Genomic DNA, 15,548 nt, shown 5'->3' with positions numbered 1-15,548 from the left:
TCCCTCCCTCCTTCCCTCCCTCATGTTTTCTCTCCTCCTTTCCTCTGCTCTTCTTCCACTGCCATTAGAGAAGGCTGGGCAGTGGTGGTGTGGACTGGCACTGCTGTCTGTGTGTGTGTGTGTGTGTGTGTGTGTGTGTGTGTGTGTGTGTGTGTGTGTGTGTGTGTGTGTGTGTGTGTGTGTGTGTGTGTGTGTGTGTGTGTGTGTGTGTGTGTGTGTGCGTGCGTGCGTGCGTTCGTGCGTGTGTGCGTGTGTGTGTGTGTGCACATCTTCAGATTACCCGTCGTTAATCCCTCCCGCCCGGCCTTCCTCTCAGCCTCTGAGCCCTGCGCTGTCCATCCTAATCCTCACCCAGAGACACACAGACACAGACACACACACGCACACCACCACCACCCCTTGTCATACTCACAGAGTCACACACACTGTCCATCTCTCACATACAGAAACAATCCTGCACTCTGCCCTTCTAATTCATTTCTCTCTCTCTCTCTCTCTCTCTCTCTCTCGCTCACACACACACACACACACACACACACACACACACACACACACACACACACACACACACACACACACACACACACACACACACACACACACACACACACACACACACACACACACACACACACACACACACACACACACACACACACACACACCAGGTGACAACGTGCTCTGAGTCTTCGTGCTAGGCTGTACACACCCTACAAATCACACCAACCCGGTATCATTAAACATAGCTCTTTTGACCATTTCCTATTCTGCCCATACTTTATAGAAAATATTTGCCTGCATCTTGGCGAAAAAATTATCTAGTTAAATAATCAAGTTAAATAATCTTGACCATTATGCTAACTACGCTGCTCTTTTCTGAGAGGAACACAAAGAAAAAAGACATCTACATCCTCCCTTTGCAGATACTAACCAATGCTGCCACATTGTGCTGTAAGATACTGGCAGCCTATAGCTAACCAATGCTACCACATTGTGCTGTAAGGTACTGGCAGGCTACAGCTAACCAATGCTACCACATTGTGCTGTAAGGTACTGGCAGGCTACAGCTAACCAATGCTACCACATTGTGCTGTAAGGTACTGGCAGCCTATAGCTAACCAATGCTAACACATTGTGCTGTAAGGTACTGGCAGGCAGGGGTGTCATTTCCATAGGTGGCACATGCCTCCTCAGATTTGTCCAGTAAAAAAAATATGTTTTTTCTTCTCTGTGATACTATTACTCACGGGGTACAAACTGGTTGAATTCGCATTGTTTCCACATCATTTCCACATGTAGCTAACCAATGCTGACACATTCTGCTGCAAGGCACTGGCAGGCTGTAGCTAACCAATGCTAACACATTCTGCTGCAAGGCACTGCCAGGCTGTAGCTAACCAATGCTAACACATTCTGCTGCAAGGCACTGCCAGGCTGTAGCTAACCAATGCTAACACATTCTGCTGCAAGGCACTGTCTGGCTGTAGCCTCTCCACTGCATATCCTTATGTATCTCCCAGCGCTTTACCTGAAACCTTTTAGCCTCTGTCTGACAGATTTAGTGCTCTAATCAATATGGTGCTCAGAACCTTCACTCCTCTTTCTCCCTCTTCTACCTCTGCCACCTCTTGCACACTATTCTCTGACTGTCTTTCTCTCCCCTTTCTACCTCTCTCAATACCCCCCACCCCTACTCTCTTTCTCTTTGCCATGTGACTTTGAAGATTACTTCACCCTCTTGTTACCTTCTCTTGGCACATTCTAGCAAATGCCACAGTGGAAGGTGGAGGGGTGGCGGTTCCTGAAGAAAGAATTTCAGGAATGAGAGCCACCACTTCCTCACCCCCAGGGGATTGGTTCAGGAAGAGCGATGATGCATAGCTATCCCAGGGAAAACGTTCAGACAAAAAGCGTTGCAGATATTTGACGAGGGAAGAGATCAGCTACAAGAAGGAGACCGCATCTGTCACTTTGTTGTCAGACATCAGAAAGACAGAGTGGTAAACAGTCAGCCTGCGCAACTGCAGATGGAGCGATTGGCAGGACGGCGCGAGAATGGCCTATGTTGTACCGTATGAATAAGTATAAATAAGTAGTTGTTTGCACTCTTCACATTTTTGAATGTTTTTCTCCTGTTGGCCTACACTTTGTCTCAACACACTAGTCAGCTCGAGTTTAACTTCTCTCAGCGACCTTTCTCTTGCCAGCCCTGTCATATAGCCATAAATTGTAAAAATAGAGGTCGGCTACTCAGGCCCTCCATGTGTGACAATGGATCGCTGGCCGGGAGATTATTGAGGAGCAACGCGTCCATCGTTGGGCCGCCGCTGAGGGCCCCCTAATGGTGGGATCGAGACGAGGTGCCAATACAGATGGATGGGGTTAATGAAAGTTGGAGGATGGAGGGTGGAATTAGGGAGACCCAATAAGAACCCTCTGGTACCATTTGAGAGTAGCAGAGTGGGAGGTTAATGCAGTAAACACTGGTATCATTTGAGAGTAGGAGAGTGGGAGGGTAATGCAGGCAAACACTCTGGTATCATTTGAGAGTAGGAGAGTGGGAGGGTAATGCAGGCAACACTCTGGCATCACTCTGGTATCAGAGTGTTGCAGGCAACATTCTCTCTCTCTCTCTCTCAATTCAATTTCAATTGAATTTAATTTCAATTTAAGGGCTTTATTGGCATGGGAGACTTGTGTTAAAATTGACAAAGCAAGTGAGGTAGATAATAAACAAAAGTGAAATAAACAATACAAATTTACAGCACACTTCACAACAGAAGTTCCAAAATAATAAAGACATTTCATATTATGTCTATTTACAGTGTTATAACGATGTGCAAATAGTTAAAGTACAAAAGGGAAAATAATTTAACATAAATATTGGTTGTATTTACAATGGTGTTTGTTCTTCACTGGTAGCCCTTTTCTTGGGGCAACAGGTCACAAATATTGGTGCTGTGATGGCACACTGTGGTATTTCACCCAGTAGATATATGGTCATACATTTGACACGAGGTTAGGAAGTACAGCTCAGTTTCCACCTAATTTTGTGGGCAGTGTGCACATACACTGTAGTCTGTGTTCTCTTGAGAGCCAGGTCTGCCTTTCTCAATAGCAAGGCTATGCTCACTGAGTCTGTACATAGTCCAAGCTTTCCTTCAGTTTGGGTCAGTCACAGTGGTCAGGTATTCTGCCACTGTGTACTCTCTGTTTAGGGCCAAATAGCATTCTAGATTGCTGTTTTTTTGTTAATTCTTTCCAATGTGTCAAGAAATATTTTTTTTTGTTTTCTCATAATTTGGTTGGGTCTAATTGTGTTGCTCTCCTGGGACTCTGTGGGGTCTGTTTGTGTTTGTGAACAGAGCCCCAGGACCAGCTTGCTTAGGGGATTCCTCTCCAGGTTCATCTCTCTGTAGGTGATGGCTTTGTTATGGAAGGTTTGGGAATCATTTCCTTTTCGGTGGTTGTAGAATTCAACGGCTCTTTCTGAATTTTGAAATTTAGCCTAATTCTGATCTGCATGTATTATTTGGTGTTTTACGTTGTACACAGAGGATAATTTTTGCAGAATTCTACATGCAGTCTCAATTTGGTGTTTGTCCCATTTAGTGAATTATTGGTTGGTGAGCGGACCCCAGACCTCACAATCATAACTTTTTAGCCATACCCTAATTGGTAAGTCGAATTTGATGTTCCTTTGATGGCATAGAAGGCCCTTCTTGCCTTCTCTCAGCTCATTAACAGCTTTGAGGAAGTTACCTGTGGCGCTGATGTTTAGGCCAAGGCATGTATTGTTTTTTGTGTGCTCGAGGGCAACGGTGTCCAGATGGAATTTTATTTATTATTTTATTTTTATTTATTAGACTTTTTTTGGAACACCATTCTTTTTTTATTGCCAGGGCCCAGGTCTGATATAATCTGTGCATAAGATCTAGGTGCTACTGCAGGCCCTCCTTAGTTGGTGACAGAAGCACCAGATCATCAGCAAACAGTAGACATTTGACTTCAGGTTATAGTAGGGTGAGGTCGGGTGATGCAGACTGTTCTAGTCCCCTCGCCAATTCGTTAATATAGATGTTGAAGAGGGTGGGGCTTAAGATGCATCCCTGTCTCACTCCACGGCCCTGTGGAAAGAAATCTGTGTGTTTTTTACCAACTTGTTGTATGTTTGCATGATTTTATAATGTTGTATGTTTTTCCCCCAACACCACTTTCCATCAATTTGGATAGCAGACCCTCATGTCAAATTGAGTCAAAGCTTTTTTGAAATCAACAAAGCACGAGAAGACTTTGCCTTTGTTTTCATTTGTTTGTCAATTAGGGTGTGCAGGGTTTATACGTGGTCTGTTCTACGGTAATTTGGTAAAAAGCCAATTTGACATTTGCTCAGTACATTGTTTTCACTGAGCAAATGATCTTGTCTGCTGTTAATTCTAATGCAGAAGATTTTCCCAGGGTTGCTGTCCCATTGTAGTTATTGGGGTCACATTTGTCTTCACTTTTGTGTATTGGGGTGATCCATCCTTGGTTCCAAATATTGGGGAGGATTCCAGAGCTAAGTATGATGTTAAAAAGTTTAAGTATAGCCAATTGGAATTTGTGGTCTGTGTATTTTATAATTTCATTGAGGATACCATCAACACCACAGACCTTTTTGGTTTGGAGGGTTTGTATTTTGTCTTGTAATTCATTCAATGTAATTGGAGAATCCAGTGGGTTCTGGGAGTCATTAATAGTTGATTCTAAGATTTGTATTTGATCATTTATATTTTTTGCTGTTTGTTCTTTGTTACAGGGTAAAAAAGATTGGAGAAGTGGTTTACCCATACAATTCCATTTTGGATAGACACCTTGAGTATTGCTCTGTTCAAGTAGACTGTGATTATGCTGTGATCTGATAGGGATGTCAGTGGGCTGACTGTGAACGTTCAGAGAGACTCCGGGTTGAGGTCAGTGATAAAGTAGTCTATAGTACTACTGCCAAGAGATGAGCTATAGTTGTACTTACCTTAGCAGTCCCTTCGAAGCCTACCTTTGACTATGTACATACCCAGCATGCGACAGAGCTGCAGGAGTTGCGACCTGTTTTTGTTGGTTATGTTGTCGTGATGATGATGTCATCTCCAGGTCGATGTTTGTCCCGCTGTGTACTGAGGGAGTCAGGTTCTTTTTTTTAATTACTTTTTTCAATGTAAACTTTATTTAATCAACTAGGCAAGTCAGTTAAGAACAAATTCTTATTTACAATGGTGGCTCACACCGGCCAAACCCGGACGACGCTGGGCCAATTGTTCGCCGCTCTATGGGACTTCCAATCACGGCCGGTTGTGATTCAGCCTGAATTCGATCTAGGGTGTCTGTAGTGACGCCTCAAGCAATGATATGCAATGCCTTAGATCGCTGTGCCACTCGAGAGCCATTTCTGGCATTTAGGTTGCCACAGACTAGTACATGTCCCTGGGCCTAGAAATGATTGATTTCCCCCTCCAGGATGGAGAAGCTGTCTTCATTAAAATGTGGGGATTTGAGTGAGGAAATATAGGTAGCCCACAGGAGGTCATTTTTCTAAGTTGAGATCATTTCCTTTTGAATTTCTAGCCAAATGTAAAATGTTCCTGATTTTGATTTAATAGAGTGAGTTAGGTCTGCTCTATACCAAATTAGCATACCCCCTGAGTCCCTTCCCTGTTTCACACCTGGTTGTTCGGTGGATGGGACTACCAGCTCTCTGTAACCAAGGGGGCAACCAGTGCCATGTCCTCTACACCATATTTCTTGTAGGACGACAATGTCTGTATTTCTGATGTCTTTGATGAAGTCCAGGTTCCTGCTCTTTAGGCCAAAGGCAGATGACCTCAGGCCTTGGATATTCCAGGATGAGATAGTGAAGGCTTTGTGTTCCATAAAGTGTCCAATGTTGTTGGTTGTGTGGTTTGGCCTCAGGCCAGTAAGTGTGAGCAGAGCCTGCTGAGCGTCTAGTACATGCCATTGGCTTGGGCTAGTGTAAGAGTGGGGGCCTGGGCGTATGTGCGAGAGTGGGGGGTGGGCAGGAGTGGCATAGGTCTTATCTGAGGAGGCCTACATGGGGTGCGGGCATGTTTGACTTGGGGGGGTGTTGATTGATTGGGGTAGGGTTGTGGATGTGGATGTGGATGTGGCTGGTGGTGTTATGGTCTGGATGTTGATCCTCTTGTCGTGGGTAGATCCGGGGGTGGGGGGAGGGGGTGGGGGTGGGGTTCTGGCAGAGTGTCTCGCTGGTCTGGGCGGGGTGTCTATTAATCTATTGCTCTTATGTGAGGTGTTGGGGCTGTGGTTGAGGGCGGGCGAAGTTGGGCACTGCTGCCTTGTAGAGGTGGACCTGGTTGTAAAGGCTGTTCTAGTCCAGGGTGGAGTGGTGGACCAGGTAGACATTAGGTTTTGAAGCACAGTCACAGGAAATACAGCGTTTACCCATTGTTGTATAGCAGGGTGGAAGTCTTTTCGTGGTAGCAGGGTGGATATAACCATTTGTGTGTTGGGTAAAGTAGAAGAAGCTTTTACAATCACTCCCTTGAGTGCTGTGGCCACCCTTTACTGTTGTGCTCTCAGGTCGTTTGTACCTGTATGCATTATCATGTAGCTGATTGACCCTCGTTGGCTCAGAGGCGGTGGGTTCCCCTGGGCTTGGGGTTCTTCATTTGTCTGCCTGCTGTGATATCGAGGCTATGGTCAGGGGCACGCCATCTCTCACTATCTCTCTCTCTCTCAATTACATTTTTTATTTCAATTCAACTTTAATTTAAGGGCTTTATTGGCATGGGAAACATATATTTACATTGCCAAAGCAAGTGAAATAGATAATAAACAATACATAAAGTAACTGTAAATATTACACTAACAAAAGTTCCAAAAGAATAAAGACATTTCAAATGTCACATTATGTATATATACAGTGTTGTAATGATATATTCTCTCTCTCTCTCTCTCTCTCTCTCTCTCTCTCTCTCTCTCTCTCTCTCTCTCTCTCTCTCTCTCTCTCTCTCTCTCTCTCTCGCTGCCTGTCTCTCTCTGCCTCCCTCCTTCCCTCTCACACTGTTTGTTTGCATTTCATTTGCATCTGGCCCTTGACTTCTCTGTGTGGCTACTGTTACCCTGGAGACAGTGTCTGGCAAGAACGTCCTTTATCCCATTGACCGGTATTTGGTTGTGCGTGTGTGTGTGTGTGGAAGCCAAGATGGCATGTGGGTTTTTGAGGGGTTGTAAGTGTCCCACCTCTCACATTTGACTTCCTGGGGGCACTTACCTACATAGGTTAACCCTCAGTCACTAGCACTTACCAATGCAGAGCTATACTGTACATTGAGAAAGCCAACATGTATTTACATCAGTTGTTAGCCTTCCAAGAGAGCCTCGTTGAATGCTTATTCAGTTGTGACATCCCCTAACAGTCGCTTATTCCAAATCCATGATGGCGCATGGATTAAATTAATCAGGAATTCCATACATTTGTATATTTGCATCCAATCAAATGCAATCCCCTGCTCACACCAGTGTAAGACATACGTTAACCTTCATTCAGATTCATTTAAGGTCTCTTGGATGAAAAAAACTGCAAATCGAATTACTGCAACAGAGGAAATTGGTTTTGCTAACACTGCTTAACTTGCTTTACACCTAAACACACACACACACACACGCACACGCACACGCACACCCACACACACCCCTACACACACACACACACACAACACACGCACACACACACACACACACACACACACACACACACACACACACACACACACACACACACACACACACACACACACACACACACACACACACACACGCACACACACACACACACACACACACACACACACACACACACACACACACACACACACACACACACACACACACACACACACACACACACACACACACACACACACACACACACAAAAACAAACAAACACATTTGCACCTCTACTGGGGTGTCATTCTCAATTGAAATCTGTCTGGAAACGATGCCTTCTCCTCTATGGTCTTGTCAGGTAGTGATTGCAGCGCAGGCAAACAGCCTTTCTCTTTCAATTACACTGAAGTGTCAATATGTATGTTTCCCATTACCTTCGGCAGCCAGCGTTTCCAGTGTGTTTTGTTGTTGTTGTTGTGTCTGCAGTTCTCGCCAAGAGGAAGACATGTGTCTAGCTCCCTTTACAATGACAGCTTGAAAAAATGGTCTGAACTTGTTTGGATTTGGATCTGGCATTCAGTATTAAAGAAGCTACTACAGCTTAGTTTGATCACCCTGTTGCAGGAGATTTAAAACGTGTAGTGTATTTGAGATTTAAAACGTGTAGTGTATTTGAGATTTAAAACGTGTAGTGTATTTGAGATTTAAAACGTGTAGTGTATTTGAGATTTAAAACGTGTAGTGTATTTGAGATTTAAAACGTGTAGTGTATTTGAGATTTAAAACGTGTAGTGTATTTGAGATTTAAAACGTGTAGTGTATTTGAGATTTAAAACGTGTAGTGTATTTGAGATTTAAAACGTGTAGTGTATTTGAGATTTAAAACGTGTAGTGTAGTTGAGATTTAAAACGTGTAGTGTAGTTGAGATTTAAAACGTGTAGTGTATTTGAGATTTAAAACGTGTAGTGTATTTGAGATTTAAAACGTGTAGTGTAGTTGAGATTTAAAACGTGTAGTGTATTTGAGATTTAAAACGTGTAGTGTAGTTGAGATTTAAAACGTGTAGTGTATTTGAGATTTAAAACGTGTAGTGTAGTTGAGATTTATAAAAGGCTTCTGAAGTTTGTTTGTTTTTCACTTTGACATTTCAGACTTGATTTTCACTTACAAAAAATGTATCAACCCGTACAAAAATATACTTCACATTTCCTTTTGCTGCAGGATTATTTTCCCATAACTGGCTTAAATGAAGATCCTACACCTGTATGTGGTTACAATGGTTCAGTTGAAAGGAGCATGGTGTGTTGGGGATATAGTATAGGCTTACAGTATAGGTTTCATTTCTGTATGGACTGCATACTGAATACTATGTCTGTAAGTCACTTCGGATAAAAACGTGCTAATTAATTGTATCACAGTAGCCTATAAAAAAAGTAGGCCTTTGTTAAAATAGCAGACCCTGCACCCTCTTTAGCTGGTGTAGAGCAGCAACAGTTGAGGTTGAGAGGTTCAGGTGCAACATTCGGTGATATTTATTTACAGTGATGAAGAAAACTAGGTTTAGACGTTGTACTTACAAAAACAGATCATGAAAAATTATGAAAAAAAATAAATCTCAAACGTATAATTTGCTACAAATAATAAACGTATGTCGCCAAAATGCCTCTAACAATGGCCATAAACACACAAATCTGATATCATATATTGACTTATTGTATATGGTACAGCCATAGTAGTAATTCTCCCCAACGTGCCACAACCTGGCATAAACCATTCAGACCTTTAAACATGTAAATTCGCAATGACAGTGATTAACACACTTTAATGGCGACATGTTTGCACAATTTAGACTTACATTACAATGGACAACAGATAATGAAGACAAATGCAGAATTAGCAGAATTATGAATATTTTAGCTAAACAATGAAACACCTCTTAACCGGGATAAACCAAATGCAAAAAGGGCACGTAACCATTGCGTAATCCCGCCGGGTGCTCAGCTAGGAAGTCCAGACAGTCCAACAGCGTTGGTGAGTAGAACAGGTTGGCAATAGAAAAATAACCGAAGTACTAAATCTGACATGATAGAGAGACTCTGCCATTCATGCCCTTTACATGATTACGTAGAAACATGTTTGAAGGGATTAGCGAAAGCATAGGTAAATTAGCAAGCAAATGTTTGTACCAAACAATCAGTTTGTTTGTCTGTGGGGAAATGGAGGGAAAGGTCCTGACATGTGGTTGTCTCACAGGCGCATCGTAACAACGTGTTAATAGGCCCACAAACAAAACATGGTGTACGGTTTATGAAGATCAAACCTTTATTTAACTATTTTAGGGGGACCATGAAATAGAGATCGTATGCTTGTCCAGTAAGAATGCAGAATTTGTGTTCACCATCTCGCCCATTAGGCCTACAGTAGAAAATGTGTGGGTTACTTAGAGGATGGCATTAGGGAGTCCTTCTAACCAATGTGGGCCTACCGCTCTATGCACAGAGTTGATGCTAATGTGTCTTAATAACTAAATGCACTGTCCTACTTGTTTTACATTGCATTAATGGGCATGAAAGATGCATGAGTGAGTGGGTGTGTTTGTTTGGAAATGTGAGGGTTTTTATTTTCTTGTTGTGGCTATTTTTAAGTGTGTATTGAGTTTATGCGTGTATGAGGGCTTGAGCGTCTCATTTTCACATTGTACCGTACTACTTAGGTTTGAACTGTATTTTTTGGTGTAGGTCTATAGATGCTCTTGTTTGGATGTGAGGCCTTGAACGATGTGTGTGTTTGCGCACGCGCGCGGGGGGGGGTTGGTTGAATAAGGTGGATATTTCTTCAGGCAGATGAGCTGTCTGTGCGAAGCATGGCTCTGAATGTTTCAGTTGCAGCAGCTGCAGTGTGTGTGTGTGTGTGTGTGCGCGTGCTCTCAGTGGGGGTTCGACCCAGCCACAGCCAATCACCCTCAATCACTCAAGATTACACCCTTACAGCTGAGGAGTCGCCACAGGGCACCCAGCACATTGTTCCGGAAAGGAAAGTGTGTCTGTGTGTGTGTGCCTGTCTGTAGGCGGTTAGGGGTTAGGTGTAGAGTGAATTATTCACTCATTAATTTTTTAATTACAGCTTTGCCTAAGGACAGGACTTTGATTTGTCTAGGGTTTCTCCACATGGCTGCAAACATGGGTGAATTACAGTGAGCTACAGTTGGGTTTAGAGCAGATTCTTATTGACTAGTCATTTGACCTTTGTCCTTTGAATTGGAGGTAACCGTGGTCAGTGTGACAGAGGGATTATAGACCAGTTCTCTCTGGCCTCCACAATATGCTGATGTAACAACCACAGGACATGAGATACACACACACTTGAGTTACATCCTTCCTTCAACCCTCTTCTATTTCTCTCCTATCTCTCCAGCTCTACATTTTTTTCCATTCCTGCTGATATTACATTCCTAGCATAACTGACTGGGATCGAATGCGGGAAATCAGATATCAGAAGAAACTGTAAGGGCCTGTCTCCCATGGACAGACGAACAGGTGATAAAGTTCACGCTTGCCTTAATCAGTGGAAGTTTGTTCTGGCTTAACTACCATCAATACCGCCCCCCCCAACCCCACCCCCACACACACACCCAAATACAAACATACACACCCACTTCAAAGCCTAGCTAATGATGACTTGTTTTGAAGTCTCACACAGACGCCACACCTGCCGGTGACCTCTGCAACGGACACCTTGGGTGTAGGTTCACTCCCTGTCGAAGCCAAATGGTGACTGATAAACCCAGGCACCCAGACAAATACTCACACAGCTGTGTAGCCTTTTAGAGAGAGGACTCGGTCACACCACATCTTGTATGAACCTCTGACCAAACTGTACACTAGAAAGAGCTTTATCGTTTTACTATCAGTGGAAAGACTGAAGCAATGACAAGGAATACAGTACAAAACTGTTCTATCAGGCTTTGTCCAAGCCTTGAAAAAAATACGGTTTGCCTTTGAAGAATAAAAGGTTGAACTCTGCATGTAAGCAGTGTGTGGGGAACTTCTTCTTTTGAAACAATGCTCGTCCACGTCTCTCCTTGTTGCCGTAAAAGTCTAACCTTGCTTGCCCTCACCTGAACATAATTTGAATGAAGGAGCTAATAGAATATTCACGTATTTTAGACAGATCCATTTATTTTTTCTATCCTCCAAGGTCACCAGTGACCAGGACTGATGATGAATACAAAGAAGTCTTCTTATTTATTCCCATATGCACTGAACTCCAAATGTGAGGAGAAAAATAGTATTTTTTGTTGGTTTAATTTTCACTCCAATGATCCCAATGCCTCCCAAAAACATCAAATTGTTTTTGAGAGGCTTCGAGGCAGGTCTGTGACCAGGCAGAAATCTTGTTTCCCCCTTCCCTTCCTCCCCCTCATTTTCTACCCCATCTTCCTCCTCCCTTCTTGTTTTTGTGAGAGAGAAAATGCTCATTAAGAACATAATTGCGTAACACGGAGTGAAAACGTTGTAATTCCTCTGTCAGCCGAGGACGTTAAATAATTCTGCCTCTTGTTCTCATCAGATGCCACTGGGGGCTTGCAGACAGTTGGTCTCTCTTTTCATAAACATGGAATTGTTTTCGGCAAAGTCGGCAATTGATCAGGGACCGTGTGAGTAAACTACACAGCGCTCAGAGCAAATGCAGAGTTAAATGTGACTACACTCTGTGATAAAAAGCTTCCAATGAAGGCGGCCGTGGGAAAATAAAAAGCGTTTAAAAATGGTTGTATCTGGATCATATTTCTTCGGGCTTATTACAGTTGACGTTTTCCTTGTCGACAATCACTCCCGCATGTAGACGTGATCATGCAAAGATTCCATTAATGGGGTTTATTGCGCCATGTCGTGTTAAAATGCTCATGTCTTTCAGGAGTGATAGAGTGGAGGCAGCTTGTCTTTCAGGAGTGATAGAGTGGAGGCAGCTTGTCTTTCAGGAGTGACAGAGTGGAGGCAGCTTGTCTTTCAGGAGTGATAGAGTGGAGGCAGCTTGTCTTTCAGGAGTGATAGAGTGGAGGCAGCTTGTCTTTCAGGAGTGATAGAGTGGAGGCAGCTTGTCTTTCAGGAGTGATAGAGTGGAGGCAGCTTGTCTTTCAGGAGTGATAGAGTGGAGGCAGCTTGTCTTTCAGGAGTGAGAGAGTGGAGGCAGCTTGTCTTTCAGGAGTGATAGAGTGGAGGCAGCTTGTCTTTCAGGAGTGATAGAGTGGAGGCAGCTTGTCTTTCAGGAGTGGTAGTGGAGGCAGCTTGTCTTTCAGGAGTGACAGAGTGGAGGCAGCTTGTCTTTCAGGAGCGATAGAGTGGAGGCAGCTTGTCTTTCAGGAGTGATAGAGTGGAGGCAGCTTGTCTTTCAGGAGTGATAGAGTGGAGGCAGCTTGTCTTTCAGGAGTCATAGAGTGGAGGCAGCTTGTCTTTCAGGAGCGATAGAGTGGAGGCAGCTTGTCTTTCAGGAGTGATAGAGTGGAGGCAGCTTGTCTTTCAGGAGTGATAGAGTGGAGGCAGCTTGTCTTTCAGGAGTGATAGAGTGGAGGCAGCTTGTCTTTCAGGAGTGATAGAGTGGAGGCAGCTTGTCTTTCAGGAGTGATAGAGTGGAGGCAGCTTGACTTTCAGGAGCGATGGAGTGGAGGCAGCTTGTCTTTCAGGAGCGATGGGATGAAGGAGGCTTTTCTCACGCTGGGCTATGAGGAGAAGCTCTCTGCTGTGACCGTGTTTGTGTGTTTATTGGATAGGACACAGAGCAGCTGTCTACCTGTGTGTGAGAAAGGAAGGAAGAAATAAGGAGAGGTGGCTTCATGTCTGAGTGTTGGTCACACAGAGATGGTCTGTCTCTCACGCTACTGAATCCTGTCTCTACTCTCCTCTCATTGCTAGACATGAATAGTGTCGGAGACAGAGTGTGTGAAGCTTCTCTCAGACAGAGGGTGTTCTAAGCACCAATGCTCCTCCTCTCTCTCTACTAATACCAATATCTCCTCCTCTCATCTCACACAGCTTTGTGGTGGCCAATTCAAGTAAAGTGTTGACCCAATCTACATAGGTGTGCTGTATGCGCACATACTACATGCAGTACACATTCTCCCGTTTACCTCCTATGTAAATGCTGAAAGCGACATTTCCAATGTGGACCCTCCACAGTGAACGTCTGACTTCTTTAGTCGCGTGGCTTAGTAAGTGGCTATTTATTCCGCCCAACACTTCGGAGCTAAGGCACTGAAAGAGGCAGTATATTAAGTGCTGCCATTTGTGCCGAGAGCTCTCTCTTATTCTTTCCCTCTCTCCTCCACTCCTTTGTCCCCTCCCCAGCTCTCTCCATTCAGTCGGCCCTGGCGATGACGATGGTGGGAGCATCGTCATCCGTTTGTTTGCTAGGCAACCATCAGCAGGCCTTTCTCGAACAAGATCCCTCTGTAATTCACAGTGTAATGAGGTCTGTGATATTGAATAATATTGAATCCACCAGTCTGGCCATTATACCCCCCCCCCCACACACACACAATAATGTGGAGGAGGAGGCCCCATATGAGGAAGGAGCTCTGAGCTCTTATGAAGTGAAATTGGAATGAAGCGTAGAGGTGGTCTAGCGAGCCACTTTAGTAGTTATCCGCTTTATAATGTGTCTTCGGCCTTTCTATCTCATGTTCGATCCTTGTTGATTAGGAAGACCGTAGAGAAGGAGGAGGAGAGCAGCTTATAATAGTGTGTTTTGTTTAGTGCATTTTGTCATGTACTGCTGCTTTAGTGATAGGGTTACTCACACACCCCAGTCCACGTTCACTCACACACCCCGGTCCACGTTCACTCACACACCCCGGTCCACGTTCACTCACACACCCCGGTCCACGTTCACTCACATACCCCGGTCCACGTTCACTCACACACCCCGGTCCACGTTCACTCACACACCCCAGTCCACGTTCACACAGAAACCCCGGTCCACGTTCACACAGACACCCCGGTCCACGTTCACACAGACACCCCGGTCCACGTTCACACAGACACCCCGGTCCACGTTCACACAGACACCCCGGTCCACGTTCACTCACACACCCCGGTCCACGTTCACTCACACACCCCGGTCCACGTTCACTCACACACCCCGGTCCACGTTCACACAGACACCCTGTTCCACGTTCACTCACACACCCCGGTCCACGTTCACTCACACACCCCGGTCCACGTTCACTCACACACCCCGGTCCACGTTCACACAGACACCCCGGTCCACGTTCACACAGACACCCCGGTCCACGTTCACACAGACACCCCGGTCCACATTCACACAGACACCCCGGTCCACGTTCACTCACACACCCCGGTCCACGTTCACACAGACACCCCGGTCCACGTTCACTCACACACCCCGGTCCACGTTCACACAGACACCCCGGTCCACGTTCACTCACACACCCCGGTCCACGTTCACACAGACACCCCGGTCCACGTTCACACAGACACCCTGGTCCACGTTCACTCACACACCCCGGTCCACGTTCACTCACACACCCCGGTCCACGTTCACTCACACACCCCGGTCCACGTTCACTCATACACCCCGGTCCACGTTCACACAGACACCCCGGTCCACGTTCACAGACACCCCGGTCCACGTTCACACAGACACCCCGGTCCACGTTCACACAGACACCCCGGTCCACGTTCACACAGACACCCCGGTCCACGTTCACACAGACACCCCGGTCCACGTTCACACAGACACCCCGGTCCACGTTCACACCCCTGTCCATATTTACGCACACAGACCACTACATTGCATCTGTGCAGTCAACCGTTCCGTTCAACTCTTGGTCTTGGCACTAACACCATT

At 45.1% G+C, this 15,548-nt stretch overlaps 1 protein-coding gene across 3 annotated transcripts in view; it reads left to right on the top strand.

Moving 5' to 3' along the window:
- Positions 1–15,548, top strand: part of LOC135526583 (protocadherin-1-like) — a 430,021-nt gene that overhangs the window by 70,768 nt on the left and 343,705 nt on the right. The gene's annotated exons all lie outside the window — the stretch shown is intronic.

Source organism: Oncorhynchus masou, chromosome 32 (assembly GCF_036934945.1).
Source record: "Oncorhynchus masou masou isolate Uvic2021 chromosome 32, UVic_Omas_1.1, whole genome shotgun sequence".
Taxonomy (NCBI): domain Eukaryota; kingdom Metazoa; phylum Chordata; class Actinopteri; order Salmoniformes; family Salmonidae; genus Oncorhynchus; species Oncorhynchus masou.
This window is presented reverse-complemented; position numbering and strand designations above follow the sequence as displayed.